Raw genomic sequence first — 10,423 nt, 5'->3', positions numbered from 1 at the left:
TTGGTGGATCTTTCCTGTGATGAGTTTGTAATGTTTTTCCTGACCTCTTTTGATTGATTTTAGTTTGAAGTCTATTTTGTTGGTTATTAGGATAGCTACATCAGCTTGCTTTTTAAATGTATTTGATTGGAAAATATTTTACCAGATTTTTATTCTGAGGTAGGGTCTGTCTTTGAAGATGAGGTATGTTACTTATATTCAGCAGAAAGATGGATCATGATTTGTTATCCATTCTGACCTGTGTCTTTTTATAGGTAAATTGAATCCATTGATATTGAGGGATATTAATGACCAGTAATTGTTAATTCCTGTTATTCTTTTGGTAGTAGTGTGTTTGTATTTCCCTTCTTTAGGATTTAATGCTGTGGGGTTATCTATTGCCTGTGTTTTCATGGGTGTATCTGACTTGCTTAGGTTGGAATTTTCCTTCTAGTGCTTTATGTAGGGCTGTATTTATGGATAGGTATTGTTTAAATCTGGTTTTGTGTTGGAATATCTTGTTCACTATGTCTATGGTGATTGAAAGTTTTGCTGGGTAGATTAATATAGGCTGGCATCCATGGTCTCTTAGTGTCTGAATTACATCTGTCCAGGTCCTTCTGTCTTTCAAAGTCTCCATTGAGAAGTCAAGTGTTATACAGATGGGTCTGCCATTATAAGTCATTTGGCATTTTTCCTTTGCTGCTCTTAATATTCTTTCTTTATTCTGTGTGTTTAGTGGTTTAATATGTGGCAAGAATACTTTTGGGGGTGGAGATCTAGTCTATTTGGTATTCAATAAGCCTCATTTATCTTCATAAGTATTTCCTTCTTTAAGTTTGGAAATTTTTCTTCCATGATTTTATTAGATATATTTTCTCTGCCTTTAAGTTGGTATTCTTCTTCTTCTTTCTTGATTATTCTTAGGTTTGGCCTTTTCATGGTGTCCCAAATTTCCTGGACATTTTGTGTTAATACTTGTTTGGATTTAGTGTTTTCTTTGACTGACAAATCTATTTCCTCTATTGCATCTTCTACACCAGAGATCCTGTCCTCCATATCTTGTATTCTGTTGGTTATGCTAGCATAGAATGTCTACTGTCCCTGGTATAATTCTGGTATAATTCTACACTGAAACCAACTGTTCCTGGGCTTTTTGGTTGGGAGACTTTCAATGACTGATTCTATTTCCTTAGGTGTTATTGGACTATTTAAATGGTTTCTCTGGTCCTGATTTAACTTAGGTATGTGGTACCTATCCAGAAAATTATCCATTTTTTTATATTTTCCAGAGGTTTTTGAAGTATGACCTGATGATTTTCTGGATTAACTCATTGTCTGTTGTTATGTCCCCCTTTTCATTTCTGATTTTGTTAATGTGGGTGCTCTCATTTGCCTTTTGGTTAATTTGGCTAGGGGTTTGTCTATCTTATTGACTTTTTCAAAGAACCAACTCTTTGTTTCATTGATTTTTTTGTATTGTTCCCTTGGTTTCTATTTCATTTATTTCAGGCCTCAATTTGATTATTTTCTGGCATCTATTTCTCCTGAGTAAGTTTGTTCCTTTTTGTTCTAGTGCTTTCAGTTGTGCTATTAATTCATTGGTATGAGATTTTTCCATCTTCTTTGTGTACATTCAGAGCCATGAATTTTCCTCTTAGTACTGCTTTTATGGTGTCCCATAGGTTTAGGTATGTTGTACTTTCATTTTCATTGAATTCTTGGAAATCTTTAATTTCTTTCTTTATTTCTTCCTTGATCCATTGATGTTTCAGGTGAGCATTATTCAGTTTCCATGAGATTGTAGGATTTCTATAATTTTTATTGCTGTTGAAGTCTAACTTTAAGGCATGGTGGTCTGATAAGATACAGGTTATTCCAATGATTTTGTATCTGTTGAGATTTGTTTTGTGAACAAGCATGTGGTCATTTTCTGAGAAGGTTCCCTGGGGTGCTGAGAAGAAGGTATATTCTTTTGTGGTAGGATGGAATGTTCTGTAGCTATCTATAAAGTCCATTTGAGTCATAACATCTGTTACATCCTTTATTTCTTTGTTGAGTTTCAGTCTGGTAGATATGTCCTTTGGTGAGAGTGAAGTGTTGAAATCTCCCACAACTAATGTGTGGGTTTTGATGTGCATTTTAAGTTTCAGTAAAGTTTCTTTTAAGAATGTGGGTGCCTTTGTATTTGGGGCATTAATGTTGAGGATTGAGTCTTCATTTTGGTGTATTTTTCCTGTGATAAATATGTAATGTCCATCCTTATGTCTTTCGATTGATTTTAGTTTGAAGTCTATTTTATTAGATGTTAGGATAGCTACACCAGCTTGCTTCTTAAGTCCATTTGCTTGGAAAGCCTTTTCCCAGGACTTTACTCTGAGGTAGTGTCTGTCTTTGAAGTTAAGGTGTGTTTCTTGTATGCAGCAGGAGGATGGATCCTGTTTTCTTATCCATTCTGACAGTCTGTGTCTTTTTGTAGTTGAGTTGAGACCATTGATATTGATGGATATTAATGACCAGTGATTGTTGGTTCCTATTATTTTTGTGGTAGTATTGTGTTGTAATTCTTTGGAGTTTGTTGGTGTGGGATTATCTATTTTCTGAGTTTTCATAGGTGTGTTTAGCTTCTTTAGGTTGCCTTTTTCCTTCAATTAGTTTCTTTAGGGCTGGGTTTGTGGACAGGTATTGTTTAAATATGGTTTTATCATGGAATAATTTGTTTACTCAGTCGATTGTGATTGAGAATTTTGCCGGGTGTAATAGTCTGGGTTGGCATCCATGGTCTCTTAGTGTCTGCATAACATTGTCCAGGACCTTCTAGCTTTCATAGTCTCTATAAAGAAGTCTGGTGTTATTCTCATGGGTTTGCCTATACATGTTACTTGGTCTTTTTCCTTTGGGGTTCTTAATATTTTTTCTTTGTTCTGTATGTTTAGTGTTTTGATTATTATGTGGTGAGAAGAATTTTTTTTGGATCCAGCTTATTTGGTGTTCTATAAGCTTCTTGTATCTTCATAGGTATTTCTTTCTTTAGGTTAGGAAAGTTTTCATCTATGATTTTGTTGAATATGTTTTCTGTGCCTTTGAGTTGGTAATCTTTTCTGTCTTCTATCCCTATTATTCTTAGGTTTGGTCTTTTCATGGTGTCCTAAATTTATTGGATATTTTGTGTTAAGAATTTTTTGTCTTTAGTATTTTCTTTGATTTGAATGTAGATACTGGCCATAGAGTTAATTCAATCTTCCATCCATTTAGAATACTTCTATTTACAAGAACTCACCTACAGCAAGCATTAATAAAAGCAAAACCAAGACCGACAACAAGACCCTGCAATCTACAGTTCCTGCCCCCATATCCATCCACCTGAGATCCTAGCCACTTCCTATAGAACAGAAACCAAATCACCATTTCACATTAGACCAAGAGTTTGCATTGGACCAATAACTCAAACTAGACAAAGAGATGAGGAGGTGGGCTGAACTCAATGCAAAAATACATACAACAACATAAAGAGTAATAGGGAATCACTGGAACCTTGCCCTCCTTTAACAGCAAGACATGAACATCACAATGTAGAAGAAGCAGAAGAAAGTGACCTTAAGAATGGCATCATGGTCATGTTAGAGGCCTTTCAAGAAAAAAATGAAAATGAAATGGAGGAAAAGACAAACAAAAATTGGAAGAAATCAATAAATCCCTTCAAGAAAGCCAAACAACAACAACAAAAACCATAAAAAAACAATTAAACACGTAAGGGAAACAGTTCAAGACGTGAAAGGGGAAATAGAAACAATGAAGAAAATACAAACAGAGGGAATGCTGGAAATAGAAAATCTGAGTAAATAAACAGGAAACACCAATACAAGCATAACCAACAGAATGCAAGAGATGAAAGAGAGAATCTCTGGTATAGAGGATACTATAGAGGAAATAGAATACTCAGTCAAAGAAAAAACCTAAACCAAAAAAGTCACAAAACAAATACAGGAAATCAGGGATACAATGAAAAGGCCAAACCTAAGAATAATAGGGAAAGAAGAAGAAGAAAAAGACCAACTAAAAGGCACAGAACATATATTCCACAAGATCAGAGAAGAAAAATTTCCCAACTTAAAGAAAAAATATATCAGCCAGGAAGTGGTGGTGCACCCCTTTAATCCCAACACTTTGCAGGCAGAGCCAGGTGGATCTCTGTGAGTTTGAGGTCAGCCTGGGCTACAGAGTGAGTTCCAGGAAAGGCAGAAAGCTACACAGAGAAACCCTGACTTGAAAAACCAAAAAAAAAGGAAATAAAAATATCTATGAAGACAACAAGAAGCCTATAGAACACCAAACAGACTAGACCCCCTAAAAATGTCCCCTTGCCACATAATAATTGAACAATTAAATCTACAGACTAAAGCATGAATATTAAGAACAGCAAAGAAAAAGGCCAAGTGACTTATAAAGGCAAACCCATCAGAATAACACCCGATTTCTCTATGGAGATTTTGAAAGCCAGAAGGACCTGGAAAGATGGAACATAATCATTAAGATACAATGGATGCCAGACTAGACTAATACACCCAGCAAAACTTTCAATCACCATAGACAGAGCAAACAAGACATAACCAGATTTAAACAATACCTACCCACAAATCCAGCACAACAGAAAGCACTAGAAAAAATTCCAACATATGGAAGTCAGATACACCCACAAAAACAAAGGCAGTAGATATGCCCATAGCAGTAAATCCCAAAGAAGAGAAATACACATACACTACCAAAAAAGATAACAGTAACTAACAATCACTGCTCATTAAAACCTCTTAATATCAATGGACTTAATTCACATATAATAAGACACAGGCTAACAGAATGGATTTGAAAACAGGACCTATCTTTCTGCTGTGTATAAAAAAACATACCTCAATTTTAAAGATAGACACTACCTCAGAGTAAAAGGCTTGGAAAAGTCTTTTCTATCAAATGTCTTAAGAAGTAAGCTGGTGTGCTATCCTAATATCCAAGAAAATAGACTTAGAACTAAAATCAATCAAAAGAAATCGAGAAGAACATTACATACTCATCACAGGAAAGACCCACAAAGATAAAGTTTCAATTCTCAAAATTTATGCCAGAAACACAAGGGCACCCACGTATGTACATTACTAAAGCTTAAAGCACGTATAAATCCCCACACATTAATAGTGGGAAACTTCAACACCCCACTCTCACCACTGGACAGATCTGCAAATTCATAACTTAACAGAGAAATAAGAGGTTTAACTAATTTCCTATACCAGAGTATCTGGATTTATATTGAGATCTTTGATCCACTTGGACTTAAGTTTTGTGACTGGTAACAGATATGGATCTATTTGCAGCCTTCTACAAGTTGACATCCAGTTATGCCAGAACCATTTGTTGAAGGTGCTTTCTATTTTCCATGATACAGTTTTGGCTTCTTTGTGAAAACTACATCTTCATAGGTGTGCAGATTAATGTCAGGGTCTTCAATTCGATTGCATTGATCCACATGTCGGTTTTTATGCCAGTACCAACCTGTTTTTATTACTGTACCTCTATAGTAGAGCTTGAGGTCAGGGATTGTGATGCCTCCAGAGGTCGTTTTATTGTACAGGATTCTTTTGGCTATCCTGGATTTTTTGTGTTTCCATATGAAGTTGAGTACTATTCTTTCCAGGTATGTGAAGAATTGTGTTGGTATTTTGATGGGTATTGTGTTGAATCTGTAGATTGCTTTTGGTTAGATTGCCATTTTTACTATGTTAATCCTGCCTATCCATGAGCATGGGAGGTCTTTCCATTTTCTGATATCTTCTTCAATTTCTTTTTTCAGGGACTTAAAGCTCTTGTCATATAGGTCCTTCACATGCTTAGTTAGAGTAACCCCAAGGTATTTCATATTATTTGTGGCTATTGTAAAGGGTGATGTATCTCTGATTTCCTTCTCAGCCTGTTTGTCAATTGTAAATAGGAGGGATACTGATCTTTTTTTTAGTTGATCTTGTATCCTGCTATGTTAATGGAGGTGTTTATAAGCTATATCAGTCCTCGATTTAATTTTTGTGGTCACTCATGTATACTATCAAGCCATCTGCAAATAGGGAAAGCTTGACTTCTTCCTTTCCAATTTGTATCCCCTTAATCTCCTTATGTTGTCTTATTGCTCTGGCTAGAACTTCAAGTACTATATTGAATAAGTATGAGGAGAGCAGACAGCCTTGCCTTGTTCCTGATTTTAGTGGAATCGCTTTGAGTTTCTCTCCATTTAATTTGATGTTGGCCGTTGGCTTGCTGTATATTGCCTCTATTATGTGTAGGTATGTTCCCTGTATTCCTGATCGCTCCAAGACCTTTATCATGAAGGGGTGTTGGATTTCGTCAAATGCCTTTTCTGCGTCTAGTGAGATGATCATGTGTTTTTTTTTTTTCCTTTGAGTTTGTTTATATGGTGTATTACATTGACGAACTTTCATATGTTGAACCACCCTTGCATCCCTGGGATGAATCCTGCTTGATCATGGTGGATATTTGTTTTGATGTGTTCTTGGAGTCTGTTTGCCAGTATTTTATTGAGTATTTTTGCATCAATGTTCATTAGGGAGGTCGGTCTGTAGTTCTTTCTTTGTTGCATCTTTGTTATTTTAGGAATCAGGTTAATTGTAGCCGCATAGAAGGAGTTTGGTAATGGTCTCTCTGTTTCTATGGTGTGGAACAATTTAAAGAGTATTGGTATTAAGTCTTCTTTGAAGATCTGGTAGAATTCTGGGCTGAAACCATCTGGTCCTGGGCTTTTTTTTTTTTTTTAGACTTTTAATGACTGATTCTATTTCCTTAGGGGTTATTGGACTATTTAAATGGTTTATCTAGTCTTGATTTAACTTAGATATGTGGTATCTATCCAGAAAATTATCCATTTCTTTTAGATTTTCCAGATTTGTGGAGTAGAGGTTTTTGAAGTATGACCTGAGGATTCTCTGAATTTTCCCATTATCTGTTGTTATGTCCCCCATTTTATTTCTGATTTTGTTCATTTGGATGCTCTCCCTCTGTGTCTTTTGGCTAGTTTGGATAAGGGCTTGTCTATCTTGTTGATTTTCTCAAAGAATCAACTCTTCGTTTCATTAATTCTTTGTATTGTTCTTTTTGTTTCTATTTTATTGATTTCAGCTCTCAATTTGATAATTTCCTGGCATCTATTCTTCCTGGGAGACTTTGCTTCTTCCTGTTCAAGGGCTTTCAGGTGTGCTGTCAAGTCACCAGTATGACATTTCTCCAACTTCTTTATGTGGGCATTTAGTGCTATGAATTTCCCTCTTAGCACTGCTTTCATAGTGTCCCATAGGTTTGGGTATGTGGTGTATTCATTTTCATTGATCTCTAGGAAGTCTTTTATGTCTTTATTTCTTCCTTAACACATTGGTGATTCAGTGGAGCATTATTCAGTTTCCATAACATTGTATGTTTTCTCTGGTTTTTTGTTGTTGAAATCTAACTTTAAACCATGGTGGTCTGATAGAACACAGGAGGTTATTCTAATTGTTTTGTATCTGTTGAGATTTGCTTTGTGGCCAAGTATGAGGTCGATTTTAGAGAATGTTCCATGGGGTGCTGAGAAGAAGGTATATTCTTTTTTGTTTGGGTGGAATGTTCTGTAGATATCGATTAAGTCCATTTGAGTCATAACATCAGTTAAGTCCTTTATTTCTCTGTTAAGTTTCAATTTAGCAGATCTGTCCAGTGGGAAAAGTGGGGTGTTTAAGTCTCTCATTATTAATATGTGGGGTTTTATATGTGATTTAAGCTTTATTAATAGTTCTTTTACAAATGTGGGTACCTTTGGGTTGTGGCATAAATATTCAGAATTGAAACTTCATCTTGGCGGATCTTTCCTACAATGAGTATGTAATATCCTTCTTGATCTCTTTTGATTGATTTCATTTTGAAGTCTATTTTCCTGGATATTAGGATGGCTACACCAACTTGCTTCTTAAGACCATTTTATTGGAAAGTCTTTTCAGAAACTTTTATTCTTAGGTATTGTCTATCTTTGAATTTGAGGAGTGTTTCTTGTATGCAGCAAAAAGATGGTTCCTATTTTCGTATCCATTCTGTTAGCCTGTGTCTTTTTATAGGTGAATTAAGTCCATTGATATTAAGGGATATTAATGACCAGTGATAGTTCTTTCCTGTTTCTTTGTTTTTGTTTTTGTTTTTTTTGGGTGGGGGGTTGTTTTCTTTTGCTTTTTGTGTTTTGTGTTTCTGGTGGTAGTGTGTGTGTATACCTCTCTCCTTTGGTGTTTACTGCTGTGGTGTTATCTATTGCCTATGTTTTCGAGGATGTATCTGACTTCCTTAGGTTGAAATTTTCCTTCTAGTTCTTGCTGTAGGGCTGGGTTTGTGGATAAGCAATGTTTAAATCTGGCTTTGTCTTGGAATGTCTTGTTCACTCTGTCTATCATGATTCAAAGTTTTGCTGGGTATATTAGTCTAGGCTGGTATCCATGGTCTCCTAGTGTCTGCATTACATCTGTCCTGGTCCTTCTGGCTTTCAAAGACTCTGTTGAGAAATCGGGTGTTATTCTGATGGATTTGCCTTTATAAGTCACTTGGCCTTTTTCCTTTGCTTCACTTAATATTCTTTCTTTATTCTGCACATTTAGTTGTTTAATTATTATGTGGCAAGGGGACTTTTTGGGGGGTCTAGTCTGTTTGCTGTTCTACAGGATTCTTGTATCTTCATAGGCATTTCGTTCTTTAAGGTGGGAAAGTTTTCCTCTATGATCTTGTTACATATATTTTCTGTGCCTTTGAGTTGGTATTCTTCTCCTTCCTCTATCCCTATTATTCGTAGGTTTGGTCATTTCATGGTGTCCCAAATTTCTTGGACATTTTGGTTCACAACTTCATTGGTTTTAGTGTTTTCTTTGACTGATGAATCTATTTCTTCTACCGTGTCTTCAACACCAGAGATGCTCTCTTCCATCTCTTGCATTCTGTTGGTCATACTTGCATCTGAAGTACTTGTTCCTTTACTCAGATTTTCTATTTCCAGCGTTCCTTCTACTTGTGTCTTCTTCATTTTTTTTATTTCCCTTTTCAGGTCTTTGACTGGTTCCCTCATCTGTTTCATTGCTTTTTCATGATTTTCTTTCAGGGATTTATTGTGTTCTTCTACTTTATTTGTCCTTTCCTCTAGTTTTTTATAGTGTTCTTCCCATCTATTGTTTGTCTGTTCCTCCACTTCATTTTTTATTTCTTCTTTATAAACCTCTAGCCTGTTCATAATGTTATTTATAAGGTTGTTTTCTTCTGCTTCTTCCATTTTGTAATGTTCAGGTCTACCTTTTGGAGGAGGGCTAGGTTCTGGTGATGCTGTATTGCCCTTTATTTTGTTGTATTTACTTCTGCCTTGACGTCTGTCCATCTCCTTGTGGATTTGTACTTGGTCTTATCAGTGCTCTTGGTTCAGACAGAGCTGACAGATTCAGGAAGCCTCTCTCTGGTCTAGATGGAAGCTCTGGGCTGGATGGGAGCCATGGTCTTTGATCTGTTTAGAGTTGAATTCTGTACAAGGTGATAAATATTGTTGTATTTGGAGTCTTATACATGAAATCATCTAGTTTGACCTGGTTCATTTTTTAAAGATGTTGTCTTCATTTTAGAATTCATTTTTCACTTTAAAAATAAAAATATCAGGTATTCATAATTGTATGAATTTATGTGTGGAGCTTTAATTTGCTTTCATTGATCAATGCATCTATTTTTAAGACAACATCAAACTATTTTCATTATTAAAGCTCTGTAGTACAATTTGAACATGGAGATAGTAATGGATCCAGCAGTTGTTTTATTATTCAAGATTGCTTTAGCTTTTCTATGTTTTTTTTTTTTTGCCATTTTTGTTGTCATTGGGATTTTATGTTTTTTGTTGTTTTCTTTTTTAGTATTTCCATAGGAATCTGATAATTGTCTTTTCAAGACGTCTGAAGAATTGTGGCCTGGGGGTGGACATGCACTCCTTTAATCTTAGCACTCAGGAAGGAGAGTAGTCAGATCTCTGTGACTCTGAGGCCAGCCTGATCTACAGTTCAAATTCTGGGACAGCCAAGTCTACAGAAAGAAACCTTGTCTTGAACCCCACCCTTCACCAAAAATAAATAAATAACAAATAAACAATAAATAAATAAATAGATAGATAAATAAATAAATAAGTAGCATCTTTATTAGTTTTTTAATTATATTTGTGTTTTAATTTTACGTATCAGCCATAGGTTCCCTTGTCCTCCCCACTTCTGCCTCTGCCCCCAACTTGCACCCAGCCCCTCCCCTCCATTTCTTTCTCCTTCAGTGCCAAGGCTCCCCTTTTGATTCAGCTCAACATGGTAGATTCAGTACAGGCATGTCCAGTCCCCTCCTTCCAGGCTGAGTAAAGTGT

This window comes from Onychomys torridus, chromosome 7 (genome assembly GCF_903995425.1).
Source record: "Onychomys torridus chromosome 7, mOncTor1.1, whole genome shotgun sequence".
Classification (NCBI taxonomy): Eukaryota; Metazoa; Chordata; class Mammalia; order Rodentia; family Cricetidae; genus Onychomys; species Onychomys torridus.
Note: the sequence above shows the minus strand (reverse complement) of the source record.